The 13838-nt window shown below is 44.9% G+C and overlaps 1 protein-coding gene and 1 non-coding gene across 2 annotated transcripts in view; one reads left to right on the plus strand and one right to left on the minus strand.

Annotated features, from left to right (window-relative positions):
* ESRRG (estrogen related receptor gamma) overlaps positions 1-13838 on the minus strand; it is a 445088-nt gene that overhangs the window by 374119 nt on the left and 57131 nt on the right. The gene's annotated exons all lie outside the window — the stretch shown is intronic.
* On the plus strand, positions 723-841 carry LOC111743768. The gene has a single exon (XR_002781869.1). It is a non-coding gene; the product is annotated as a 5S ribosomal RNA (ribosomal RNA).

Consider the following 13838-nt stretch of genomic DNA (forward strand, 5'->3'; position numbering starts at 1 on the left):
CTGCTGAGAATTAAGCCCTGAAAAACAAGATAAATTATAAAGATCTCTTCCAAGAAAACTGAGATTGTAGATGTGTCCACATTAGGAAGCTTATATTAGGTATTTATCTGAAGAGAACGAAACACTAATTCAAAAAGATATCCTCACTCCTAGTTCACTGCAGCATGGTTTATAACAGCCAAGATATGGAAGCAACCTATGTGTCCATTTATAGATGAACGGACAGAGAAGTTGTGGTACATATATCCAATGGAATATTACTCAGCAATGAAAAAGAATAAAATCTTACCATTTGCAACAATATGAATGGATCTAGAGAATATGTTGCTAAATGGAATAAGTCAGAGAGAGAAAGACAAATACTATATGATCTCACTCATATATTGAATGTTAAAAATAAACAAACAAACGAACAAAACAAAAACAGACTCATAGAAACAGTGAACAAACTGATTGGTACCAGAGAAGAGGAAGAGGGAGAATGGATAAAAAAGGTGAAAAGGAATAAAAAAAGTCATATACTCAATTACGGGGAACTATGTACTTACATAAATCATAATTCTCTACATGTGTTGTTAGGTGTATTAGTAATAACTATTTATTGAAAGCTTTTTATGTACGACGCACTTTACATACATCTATTTGGCACTCATTTAACCGATATACGTCATCTTATCTAGTAGGTCTTGTAATCATCATTTTACAGTTAAAAAAAAGATAAGGTCTACGGCCATGCCACCCTGAATGCGCCTGATCCCATCTGGTCTCAGAAGCTAAGCAGGGTCGGGCTTGGTTAGTACTTAGATGGGAGACCACCTGGGAATACCGGGTGCTGTAGGCTAAAATAAAAGACGGGTCTGGAAAAAATACATTCATATGCCCTAAGTCTTGCAGCCATTTACATGTGGCAGAAGTACAATGCACACAAAGTTGTTCATGTTAACGAAGCCCACGCTTTTCTGCACTCGTTTATATTTTTAAAATACCTGGAGGATTCGCACATATCTTTATTCAAGTCAACTGCTTTTACATCTGTCTCTCCCTAAGTCTATTTGTAATTCTATTCATAGTGGTAAACAACATATAATAGTATTCTATTAAATAAGCACCTATGACGTGTTCAAGTCTATACACCGGTGATGCCATAATAATTAAGAACCATAGGGTGAACCTATATAAAGTTATGGTACAGTATTGCTATGCATATCCATCCTTCATATTTACATTTTATTCTAGTCATACCAAAGGAGAAAGTATATAGAAGGTTATACTCAGTGTTTGGGGTTTTCTTTTTAACGTGCCACCATGTCCCACGTGATCAATGGATGGTGGCTTTTGATTCAGGAGACCTGGGTCCGAGCCTTGGCTCCATACTTTTTTCAAGCGTACTCACTTTGTGGCCCTTGAGGGTCCCTTACATGTGCATTTGTTAACTATCTCTAAGATGGGAATAAAAATATCTGCCTTGTCTATCTCAAAGGGCAGAGGTGATATCAAATAATATAGTCCATGCGATAAGCACTTGGCGACATATAACACTCCACATGCTATAGGCATTGTTATTCGCGGTGATCAGAAGCCTTGAGGAGGCTTACGATTAAAGCAGTAGTTGTATGCTTTTCGCCCTTGATGGCTTTGAAAGGGCCATAGTTATATCCTGAGGAATCAGGAAAAGATAAAAAAAAAAAAAAAAAGATACAATGCATTATATTTCTACACTAATAATAACAACCTCTAATGCTAGATCTGTGAACAGAAAATGACAACATGGAAAGCACCGGAAAAGTATATTCCAGGAGGCCTTGGTCAAGAAGAATCTATTTCAAGTTCTTAAAAATCACATCGACCCTCCGGAGCTGCCATTCTTTCAGCTTTATACTCTGTCCACACCGCTATTTCCACGAGCCCTGCTGTCGCCAGAGGACGAAGCGAAGCAGTCGGCAGGCAGAAGCTTGAGTTCCAATCTCAGCTCTGACACAGGGGATTAATAAACACATATTTGCAATGCTTCCTGCAGAGAGAAATTCTGGGGTTTTTTTTTTTATTAGTATTAGCAGCACATCCATATGTGTACTTGGCCCCGGCACAGCATTAAATATTTAATATTGATTATTATATGAGCTTTGTTACACAAATAAAATAAAATGTTACTTATAAAAATACTCTTTCCCCACCGTAATTCAAACACAGTGCTAAGAGGTCGTTTTTCAAACCATGAGTGGCCCTGCAATTTTCTATAACTTTCCGCTTTTCTCAGAAGGAGCACTCACGTAAAATGTCTCCATTTGAAAAAGGGCTTTGTCCATGTAAACACGTCTAATTGTCAGATGAAATCACTGAAAGAAACTGAATTGCATGATTTCCAAAAGGGCCCTCAGCGCAAATGGCTCGCTCTCGGGCACACCGGCCCTCGCTGCCTCCTCTGCTAGGCCAGCAGGTCGCCGACGCCGTGAGCCCCGTCCTGGAGCTCGATGGACCAGGAGCTCGCCCACCTCTTGAGCTCTCAGGCAGCCTGTCGACACTGGCCACCATAGCTGCTGCCCAGCTGCGGGACATAGGGATTCAACCGACAAGCGGGACATACCCTTCACCTCTGTCCTCACCCCATCCACGAACCCCTGGGTTCTGAGAAAATGTTCGAAGGACAGGAAGGATTTATTTTCAAGTATCATTTCCCAGACCTTGGTTCAAAGATTCAAATACACACCGATGAAACTAGAGGTAGGACGGCGCTCACCCCTGGTGTGTGAAAAAGGGAGTATATTCAAATTCCCCCCTAATTTCCAACAGTGAGCTCGGGAGGTCTCTCGGAATCTCTTCCAGGCGCTTGGTTTCTTTCGGTCTGGCTCCTGGTGACCGCCACCATGCCTCGCAGAGCTACCGCGAGCATGCCGGGGCTGCCAGGACCAGCACGCTGCTGGTTCTCCCCTGCGTGAGGCCACGAAACGGCAGGGTCACTGCTGCCTGCTTCTGAAAGAATGTCCAGGAGCCAGGCTGCTCCTGCCCTCTCGTCCCTGGGTTGCCGTGAAGAGGCCAAACAGAGGGTCACTAAGTGAAACAACTTGGAGAAAAATGACTCACATTCTACTGTCCTCAAGAAGGTGCACATAAGTAGAGAGGAAAAAGAGAAAAGTCATGTTGAAATCTTTCAACATGCGGACTGCATTAGTACAGGAGTAACCCTACCTTCCATCCAACCCCGAACAGCCAGTACAGCTGCAAAAAAAAAAAACAAACAAAAAAAACAAACCCTATAAGTGTGAAATGTGTTCTTGATCACAAAATGAAATCCGAACCACCCCTCCTGTACCCCCTACACAGGACGCAGGTGCAGTCTACTCCAGATCACCTCCGAAGGGGGACCGGATAAATACCTCCAGCTCATATCATGGCGACGCTGAGGAAAGAACCCTGGGGTGGCTGTTTGGGCAAATCGGGAGCTTGCTGTGTGGACTGGAAGAGCTGACCGTACTACAATGACCCTGTGCACACGCTTCGCCACCGCAGACTTCCAAAGGTGACACCAGTGACACCACCCTCGTCGAAACACACTGCGATGGCTCGCGTCCAGACTCGAACGCGAGCTTGCGAACTACACATCGGGGAGGAAGAGGGCTGCTTCCGTATGAGATGCTTTTGAGAACTTCCGTGATTCTCTCCCCACCTGTGCGTGTGCGTGTGCGTGTGCGTGTGCGTGTGCGTGTGCATGTGCGTGTATGCGTGTGCATGCACGGATAAGGGCACATATGCGTGCGTCCCTCCCTCTCTCTCTCAGCCTTAACTCAAGCACTAACCTTTGATGGGACATTTTTGCTCCTCATCAGAATGGAAAGGATGAGCTTCAGAGGAGCAATCGCGTTGAGAGAATGTAAAAGATGACATCACTTCAAACGTGGACTTGCCAGAAAATTACCCTTTCAAGTGCTCCCCAGTGTTACCAGCCAGGGACCCGCGCCTCCCCCGGCCACTGCAGACTGGCCCCGTTTCATACCTTTTGATCGCCATTTGTTTTATGTCACCATCCAGGACATCCCCCGTGTGTGTATGTGTGTGTTGCACTTGTATACTTTTTAAAGCCCCTGCTCTCGTTCACTTTATAAACTCCCATGCGAAAGACAGGAATTCATTAGCATCGGTTATTAGTTTGATGATTCTGAACAAAGTCAATACGAACGTTGACATGGCGTTCGCTCGAGAAGAGCATCAGGAATGGGGAGTCTGGCCACCGGCTCATGTTCTTTCTGACACGCGCACTGTATGGGACACACAGCAAGAAGGCCCTGGGGTTGTGTCCTGTACTATATAGGGTGTTTCTCTTTTCCTCTAAAATGCAAAGTCAAAAGTCTCCCACTTCATCCATGTCAGATGCAGACCATTTTGAGAGGTGTTCAAATATCCCTGGATTCTTTACCCCACCGGCTCGTGAGCAAACACGGCGATTGAAAATACATACGTTAGAGTCTGACCCAGGTTCAAGTCCTACTCAGCTTCCACGTTGGTCTTCTCTTGCTGTGTAACAATCCACAGAATTCTGTGGCTGCAAACCACCACCACTGTATTTGCGCGCGATTCTGCCGTGTGGGCTGATCTTGACGCGACGGTTCTGTCAGTCCTACGGGTCCTCACTCACGCGGGTGCGTGCCGCTGGGCGGGGGCTGGCTGGGACGTTCGTAGCTGTTTTCTCTCCTCCTCTCACGTTTTTCTACATTGTCTCAGCACAGGGTCTCGCCAGCAGGGTAAGCAGACATTTTTTTACTGGTGACTCAGGACTTTTGAGGTGACAAAAGAGGAAGCTGCCAGGCCTACTCAAGGCTTAGATCTGCAACTGAGACAACTCCATGTCTGCCACGATCTGCGAGCTCAGTGGGCCTCGGGGCCAGCCCAGATCGCAGGGGTGGTAGCACACAGCGGTGTGAATCCGGAAGGCATGAGTCACTTGGAGCCCCAGTAAGCGGACTACTGCTGTCACTTTACAAATCACTTAATCTCTGCGTTTTGATGGACATCAGTTTCCTCATCCATTAAAAGGAAATGAAAAAAATCTTTATTTTTGTAGAGATCTAACAAACATGGTAATGAATGTAAAAACTGGTTAGCACAGTGACTGGCACACAGTAAATGCTCTGTAAATAGTCTTTTCTTGTATGTCCCAAAGTACTTGGATTACCCCCAAATTCGTGAGCCTCTTGCTCCCACTGCCTACCCTTCCCATGAGGGCAGAGTCCACAGTTCATGTTAACCGTCCTAGAAGTCGTCCTGTGCCTAGTGCAGAGCCTGGCCTTCAGCAAGCACCTGGAAATAAATGCTTGTCGATTATGTGACCAAATGAATTGGTATACACTGTCTCCAATAATTTGTTTCCACGATGCATAGACAGATTGAGCTATTTCACAAGAGTTTCTTATACGCGAATGAAAAGTTATCAAATTCAATGTCACGAGCAATCACAGCCGCCTGGAGTTCATCTTCACCTCTTTTTAAATATAGTATATATAGCAAATTCCCCAAAAATATTTTGCCAGATTTCCACCACTTCAGTTTTGAAACTCAGGCACACTATAAGAAATATGTAATCCATATGTCTATGATTCATTTTTACCTAGTTCATTAAAATGCTGTTTTTGTATTAAATGTCAGAATGTCTTTTATGTCTTTATTTATGAGCCCTTTAAAGTTGTTATTTTTAAATGATGGTTGAACGTATTTTGTCAAATTTAAAATCTACAAACACACTGTAATTTTCTTTCAAACGTCAGCTTCTGGGAGAGTTCATTTTGTTTACTCCTGGGAAAATCCCTATTCTCTGAGATAGACTTTGGGGTTTATTTTAAATACTTAAAATTCTCTTATTCTTCATTTTAAATTAACTAATGAATGTGATCACCTGTGGGTTCACAGAGAGTTTAGAAAATGAGCATGAGACCCGCCATTCCATTACAGGAAAGCTTTGCTGTACCATCTCATTCTCCCTCAACTCTATACCTAGGTGAAAACAAAGTGAGGTTGCCATTTGCGACCTATTTGTAAGGGCAAAACAAAGGGCAAACTTTCTTCTCAAGGGCGTACACCTGTCTATGTGGCGATACTACGTGCTCATCTTGACTCCTGACATCCAAACTTCATCAAACCTTCCTTTGGTCTCCTTCCTCGTCTCTGTCACTGTTTAACCTTTTCACTGAGACTTCAAAACAAATGATAATCTAAGGAGCTCACCATAACTCAAATTTCTGTCATAAGCTAATTGCAATTTGAATTAAAATAGAATAGACATGAAGCAAAGCTTTAGCTAAAAGAAACAATCTATAAAAGTCAATTTATACAGTATATAATGTTATATAATTTTAAAAGCTCTATATTTTAAATTTAAAAAAAAATCTGAAAAAAAACCCCGAAAATCTGAAAACCAGAAAAAAGTCTGCGACCTTAGACAAAACAAACTCTGAACTTTAATTTATTAATCTATAACATAAAGATAATGAAGCCTACACTACCCCATCAGAGACTTATAATAAATATCAAATGAGTAATATATTTCATAAACTACAAATAAGATTAGTGGTAGTAATATCTAGCATTCGTTGTTACATATTTTTACCCTAGTTTCAAATATAAACTGGTATAAGTTTGCTTTTTTCTCTAATGGTTCTATTTAGGAGTAAAAATATTTCTATCTCACCACCAAAGAAACCGCAGAAAGTTAGTTGCCATAACTTTGCAGATCACAAAGAAAAGCCATGTGTGTTTACTTGCTGAGGTCCATACTCTTTCTCCTAGAGCCAAGGGTTTGCTAATTTTGAGTCACCTGCTGAGCACGGGCAGTAGTCCGTCCCTTGGTAAAGAAACGCCATCCACATGGCACTGATACTTGTACATCCGATTTGTCGAAATGTTAATCACCCCAGGAACAGTATGTATGGGTTAGAATGAAGAAACATCCAATTTCCGATGCTCTGGCAAGGAGACCAATCACGCAGCTAGGACCTTCAGCCTGGACTGAAAAGCGGCTCTTGAATTTGAGCAGCAACCAGTATAAATCCATTGCTAGGTTAACCATGTTTCGTAGTAAACAAAGTTTGCTTCCTTAATAACTTATTTCAACAAAATGCATTCTTTTTATCCTTCTGTTAGAGAATGCAAGGAAAGAACAAACAGGCTGTCACCGTAGCTAGGCCCCTTCCCTAGAAATTAGACAAGAGCCACTCAGACCGAACACCCAAATTAGCCTTGCATGCAGGAGGAAAATCATGTTCCTGTACCACCACAGAGCTGACCCGGGTGTTAATTTGAATTTTAAGCAGAATCAAGCTTTTGCTCGCGTCCATCCCACCTGCCAGTGTTCGGCAGTATCACAAGATAATTACTTCCTCTTATTTCAAAATGCCAGACACCCAAGGAAGACTTCCATGGAAAACGAACAGAGCACCTGTATTAAATTTTATTCTAATGAGTCTAAGGCTGAGTATCACTGGCATCTCGTTATGTTATTCAGGGAAACAGTGGCAGACGCCGCAGAAACCCTACAAAAAGGCAGAATCACAGTGTGCGATAACTTCAGAAACATACTCAGAGAAAAATTTGCAGGAAGCAAGATGAAGCTGTATATCATTCATTCATATAGTGGTGCCTCCTTGGCAAAAAAAGAAAAAAAATACAAGGTTAAAATCCAAGGTTATTTAGAGAAGGAAAATAGCAACGCTGTGCTTATCCTATAAGAAAGCATTGTTTATTTAGTACATTAAAATTCTAAAGATTTTAGGTGTAAAGTCTTCTTTAAAAAGGCATGCCCAGAATTTGGCCTAAAGTCCACCAAGGCATGGCTTCTCACAAAAGGGAGTGTGATTATTCACATCTTAGAAATAGACTTGATTGAGATAACAAACACCAAAGTTGCACAGAAGACCTAGAAAATGAGAACCCTAGCTCTCTGTGTGTGTGTGTGTGTGTGTGTGTACATTTGTCTGTATAAACAATAGTTAATGATACCTGTTCACATTTCAATTCACCGTGAAAGAATAGACCCTTTCTGATATGATATCCCATAAGATCTATATATCACCTAGTGGTGGTTTATAGGATTTGGAGGAAAAAAATTCCCGAATTACAGCAGATCCTCAAATAACATCATTTTATTCAACCTCATTTCATTATAACGTTGATGAGATGCTGTAGGAATTTAACTCGTGTTTCTATCAATTAACCTGTGGTAAAATTGGTTGAGTTATACAACGTTTCACTTAAAGTCACGGAACCCTACCCACGATGTTAAGTGAGGACTAGCTCTAAGAAAAAGGAAAGTAGCCCCCAACTGACCACTTCTATGCAATGCTATGTCATTTGTTACACTGTTTCCTTTCCTAGCTACAGGGTTTTGACACCCGCCCATCTGGTAATTGGATATTTACCCAGAGATCTGTCCTGGAGTTTGGAAGAGGTTAAAAGAAGGAGTGACCCAGAAAGGCCTCTAGTACGAGCATCTACTCAGTGCGAGCAGCGTGCACCACCTCGGCCCACCTCCGCGTCCGTTAACCGCATCGTAGAGTCTGAAGTTATCAACACGGTGGGGCAGCATGACGCGTGAGCAGGGCATGGGATTCCCGGTCAGGCCCTTGAACTAGATCCCGACCCCCATCTGAAACTTCCTGCGTCTGTGACCTGGAGCAGTTTTACCCGCTGTACAGATCTCTCTTTATCTTCTGCTGTCTCATTCAGAAACTGAATTTGATGATGCAAATGGCACCCGGAATGGTCCGACCACTCGCGACTTTGAGTCCAGATAGTCAAAAGGTATCATCTCAAAAACCACGTCTACGAGTTTGTTCCCGTCCGGCAGCGAGACAGACATCTCACGGACGCCAGGCACGTCTTTCCCGGGGCAGCGGAGTGGAGCGGTCGTGCTGAGGAGTCTCCGAGTCCATGACTTCTCGCAAGTACTGAATCGACCTCCCTCTGCACCCTCTCTGAGTCCCACGGATGAAATGAGGAAATGCTCCCTCCCTCTCAGGGCGTGGAAATGTGTGACACATCTGTCACGTCTCTGCCTGAAACGTCCCCGGGGCTTCTCATCTTCCGCCAGGGGAAAGGCAAAGTACTCATAGAACGGGCTGCACTTTCTTACACACCTGGCTGCTAATTTACTCTGACTTCCCTTAATTTTCTCTTCCTATTGGCCAGTCAGCTGTTTCTAGAACATTCCAGGCGCACTCCTTTCCCAGGGTCTTTGAACCTCTCCCCGTTGCAGACCTTCCTTTTGCAAGCTCCCTCGCTTTCTTCGATTCTTCGCTTGAAAGCTGCTTGCTCAGCTGGACTATTCTACCCAACTTATTCAGAATTCCAGCCTCTCTCTCCTCCTCTGCTTTCTCTTCATGGCACTCACCATATTCTAATATAATGACTATTGGTTAATTTATTGTGTTTATTGTCTTAACTCCTTCCACTGGAAGACAAACTTCAAGAGGGCAGGAATTTCATCGATTTCATTGCCTGCTATATCCCTACAGTAGAGTCTGGTGCTCGGGATGGCTCAGTAAATAATTCCAGGATGGACAGATTTGTCGTAAGGAATCAGAGGGCATGTAATCTGTAGATCGCGGAGCACAGTGCCTGGTACACGGTAAGATCGTAATAAATGACAGCCATTAGTTCTTGTGGTATCTGACCTGGGGTAAGACTGTAATCTTTAGAATCGTGAGCGAGCTGTGCTGCGTTTGGCCAGTCAACACTGCAGCGAACACCTGGGTCCCCGCAGGGTACGGGAAGGCCACTGTTCTATTGTGGGCCTCCCCATGACTCATCTGTGGGCCTCCCCATGACTCATCTGTGGGCCTTGGGAACACCAGTTTCTGCATCTGTGAACAAATACAATGATGTCTACCCTCCAGGGGAGAAAGAATCTGAGGAAAGCTCTGTTTGTCACTTGCTCTGTCACCTGAGATCAAGTCTCCACAGCACGATTTAAAACATTTGATAAGATTAAAAACAAGAGAAACCACGGCGTCTCAGGCCCTATGACTTTTCTGCTTACTAATGGCATCATCCAGTGGGCGTCCACACGCCCCACCTGAGAGAGTCCCGGCCACAACCCTCCTTCTTCAGGTTAAAGTTAAGCAGCCATGAGGGAAAACGGAGTCAGACTTTCCTGGGAAAATCCGAGGATCAGATTTGCCAGTTGGGGCAAATCATTCTTCTCAACGGGACAGAAAATACAGGGAAGACTAGAGAGCCAATCTCCTGCTCATTAACTGGGCCGATTTACCGCAGCAAGAAGGTTAATAATTACACAAGTAATTAACACTTCCTTGATTTTCATACTCTAATCCTATAGTTGCAAGATTTCAACTTTGGTCCCAGAGCCCATGGAAGGATGAGAGCAGAATGTCAATGAATGAGACTGGCTTTAGCGATGGGGCTGGGGAACCAGGAGGTGGCTCTGGGTCTCTTAGCATTCCCTATGAGGTACAATGCAACACAGGACGTCGCCAACGAATACCTAGTTTTTTTTTGTTGTTGTTTTTTTAACAATCAGGTGTCAAGCAAGTATTTGACACCCCGAACTTCCCTCAGCCCCCACTCCCACCCCTTCATGCTGCATGCAGTATATTTGGTGTCACTGTTTATTAAAGATAACTAATGCCCTAAGTCTTTATTTACTTCTGTTTATTGCTATTTTAGCGAGAGTCACTGGAGAGCAGCTATGTTTCTGGTCCACTCGGGTTCTTTAATCACTGTTAGGAGGTAAAATCATCTGTGACAACTAATCCAAAAAGCAGATTATATTTATTTTGGCTACAGTTGCTTGCAATTCGTTAAAATCAACAAAGCCTTTTCATTAGCCCCCTGCTGATGTCCTAAAAACAGACATTTCGAGGGTCTCAAAGCACCGAGCCACACATATGCAGCCAAGCTAATTCTGACAGAATCTCAGCGCCATTCTTAACACAAAATCTTATTAAACTAACAAACAAGAAACAGAACCCCTCTGCTTTCCTACAAAGCCTTAATTAACATGCCTCAACTCCAAAATCAAAATCATAGCCGCAAAGCTTCCCAAACGTGGAAGCAAAAACAAACACAGAGGCTGTGTCATTAGTCGAGTGAGCTCTGTACCAAAAATGAGGACTTTTTTTTTTTTAATAATGTGGGAAAGGATCAGAAACCAGAACCTCGGTGCCCATTTCTAAACGGTTCTGCATGGGCATTGCGGCCTTTGAAAGCTGGGACTGTGATTAACTGGACTGTTGACGGGGGTAGCGAATGCACTGAGCAGAGGATCAAGGTCTTATTCCAGGGCTTGCCAGAGACTGGAAACAGTTGCTGCCTGTTTGAGGACATCATTCCATCAAATTCCAGGTGTCCTGCCCTCCCTCTCTCTCTCCCGCAGCCCCCCGCCGCACCCCTCAGGCGTGTGGCTTTCCCGCGCTCCCACCCAGTTGTCCACAGCAGAGAAGAAGGGCTTCTTTAACGCTGATATGAATTTTAGGGCTCAGTGTCAGAAGTGGGGGTGTTCTAGGAAAGATGCTCACGGCGGTGACCCAGGCATCACTGCGCCACCAGGCAGCGGCCATAATTAATGAACGTATCAAAAGGTCTACTCAAGGAGCAAAGGAGGTAGACAATGATTTATGTTTACCTGAGGGGAAGATTATTTAGCTTTGCAAGAGCTTTCAGGATAAGGTGGCCCAGAAATATTTCGATGTGCGTTTGTACCTCTCCAAGCCCGAAGAGAAATTTCAAGACAGGGAAGCAGATGCAGACAGGAAGGGTGGGGGCACACGCACGGGAAGCTGTGCTCTCTCCGGAACCTGCCCCTCTGATTGCAAAGCCGCTGTGATATGTGTCTTTCCACAATTGCTACTGCAGTGGAATCACATGTTGGCTGCACCCCCATCCCCCCCCCCCCCCAGCATAATCCTGAATGTTGTCAAGGATGAGTAGCAGATGATACTTCACGCAAGTCTCTCTCCTAACGTGTGGATTTCGACGAGTCCAAAGGGGGAGCCGAAAGCGCCCCGAGAGTTACAGCTCGCTTGGATCTTAAACTCACAAGGGGCGAGCGTATCAGGCCTCCTCTGAGACAAAAAGGTCCAGGTCACATCCGCGAGGACCTCTGTCCAGCAGACCCTTCAGCCGCTTCCTCTGGTTCATTCCACTACCTAAAGAGCTGTCTGTGGCAGCAGATAATCCAATCTAGTCTAGGGAGGAAATCCAGGCACAAAGCTCTTCTCAAATCAGAGTTTTGTCCACAGGGAAAAGTGAGTCCCATCTGATATACAAGTTATCATTTTGGCTCTCCATAATTAAAACTATTGTTGCCATGGCAATCCAGATAGCGTTGCAAATACACGAAAGGCCAATGTCATGGCTTTTTTATTGTGGTGGATTTAGTTTGCAGCCTTGGCTTGGGCTCATTGACGGCAGGGAGGAAATGTGACTTGGGCAAACAGCAGAGCCACATTGGGTGAGGTGAGAACATGTAAAACTCAATTATGTACCCAAGATACGGTTTTCAAATGTCCCTTGGTCCCCGGCCTGCCTCATTCAATAGATAATGAAAGGGTGCTGTCTTCCCCGTTTATGCTGACGTCCAGCAGCTCTCCCCCGCGTACCCCGCAGCCCCCTGGCTTCCCGCTCTGCCATCTACCACTGCCTCGAGGATTATAGACAAGAAGACTTCCTGGGTCATCACAGCAGGTCACTTCTCTCGGCCACCTTATCAGGCAATGGGAACCGCATGCGGTTTTCTCACGGGGAAACCGAACTATCCCCTTAGTTTTGTGACTTAAACAGGATGGCGAAACAGCCTTTTGTCACCTTTATGCCTCCTCAGATTATTCTCACTCCCCGTTTTTGTTTTTGGTTGAGGTATTTTTTTTTTTTTCCTTTTAATAAGCTCCCTCTTTTCTTGTTCAAAATAGGCCTGCTGCTCTACATTCATGATCTCCTCAGGACAAAGTAATCTGGGCCAAGCAAGAGAAAATGGCCACAGAAGCAACTCCACACTCACTCAGACAACCCAGAGATCTGCCACACCTCTGCCAGCAAGACGCGGGAGTGAATAAGCCAGCATTTGCCAGCCTCGCCAGACCCACAGAGGTACCTCGGGCACTTGCTAAAATGCAGAGTGCCGGACCCCTGCCCTGGGGACTCTGCTTCAGCAGGTCTGGGCACATTTGGGAAGCACTGGCGCCGATGAGCTTGGCCAGGCGCTCTGGGGAACACGTCACACGTTCGTAACCGAGTAAAGACTTACGTGCAGAGGCCAAGTCCCCGAGGAGGCAGGGAATTTGTTCTAGGGCTGTTCCTGCTACACAGCCAGCTACTTGGACACAACCAAAAAAGGTAAAAATAATAGGAGAGGAACTAGCCATTTAAAATGCAGAAAAATGAACGGGTTACTTTTCTTTTGTTCTGAGTGGGTCGTGGCACTTGCAACAGGAGAGATGCGGAAAAGAACGTATAATGTTTCACTTCATGCCGGGGACAGTGGCTCGGGATGTTGAAAGCGGCATATAATATCCCCCTTGTGAATCTGAAGGTAGCAGCGTAGGTGACGAAAAAGCCTGGGGGGACCGAGGTCGGGACGGGCACTTTCATCTGGTCAAACGAGCAGCCAGAGCGCCACAGAGCGCTGAATCCAACGCGCGTCAGCACGCGGGCTCTCGGCGAGAGGGACGGAGCGAAAGGCCCCATCTCTAGGGTTCACAGACGCTCCGCCTCCCCGGAACACAACCTGTCGGGGGATTAGTGTCTAGAGAGAAATTCTCAAACACGCCTTGACGAAAAGACGGGATGCTTAGCGACGGCAACTGCTTTTTTTTTTTTTAAATTCCAAAAGCAAGCCG

Source organism: Pteropus vampyrus, unplaced genomic scaffold, assembly GCF_000151845.1.
Source record: "Pteropus vampyrus isolate Shadow unplaced genomic scaffold, Pvam_2.0 Scaffold121, whole genome shotgun sequence".
Classification (NCBI taxonomy): Eukaryota; Metazoa; Chordata; class Mammalia; order Chiroptera; family Pteropodidae; genus Pteropus; species Pteropus vampyrus.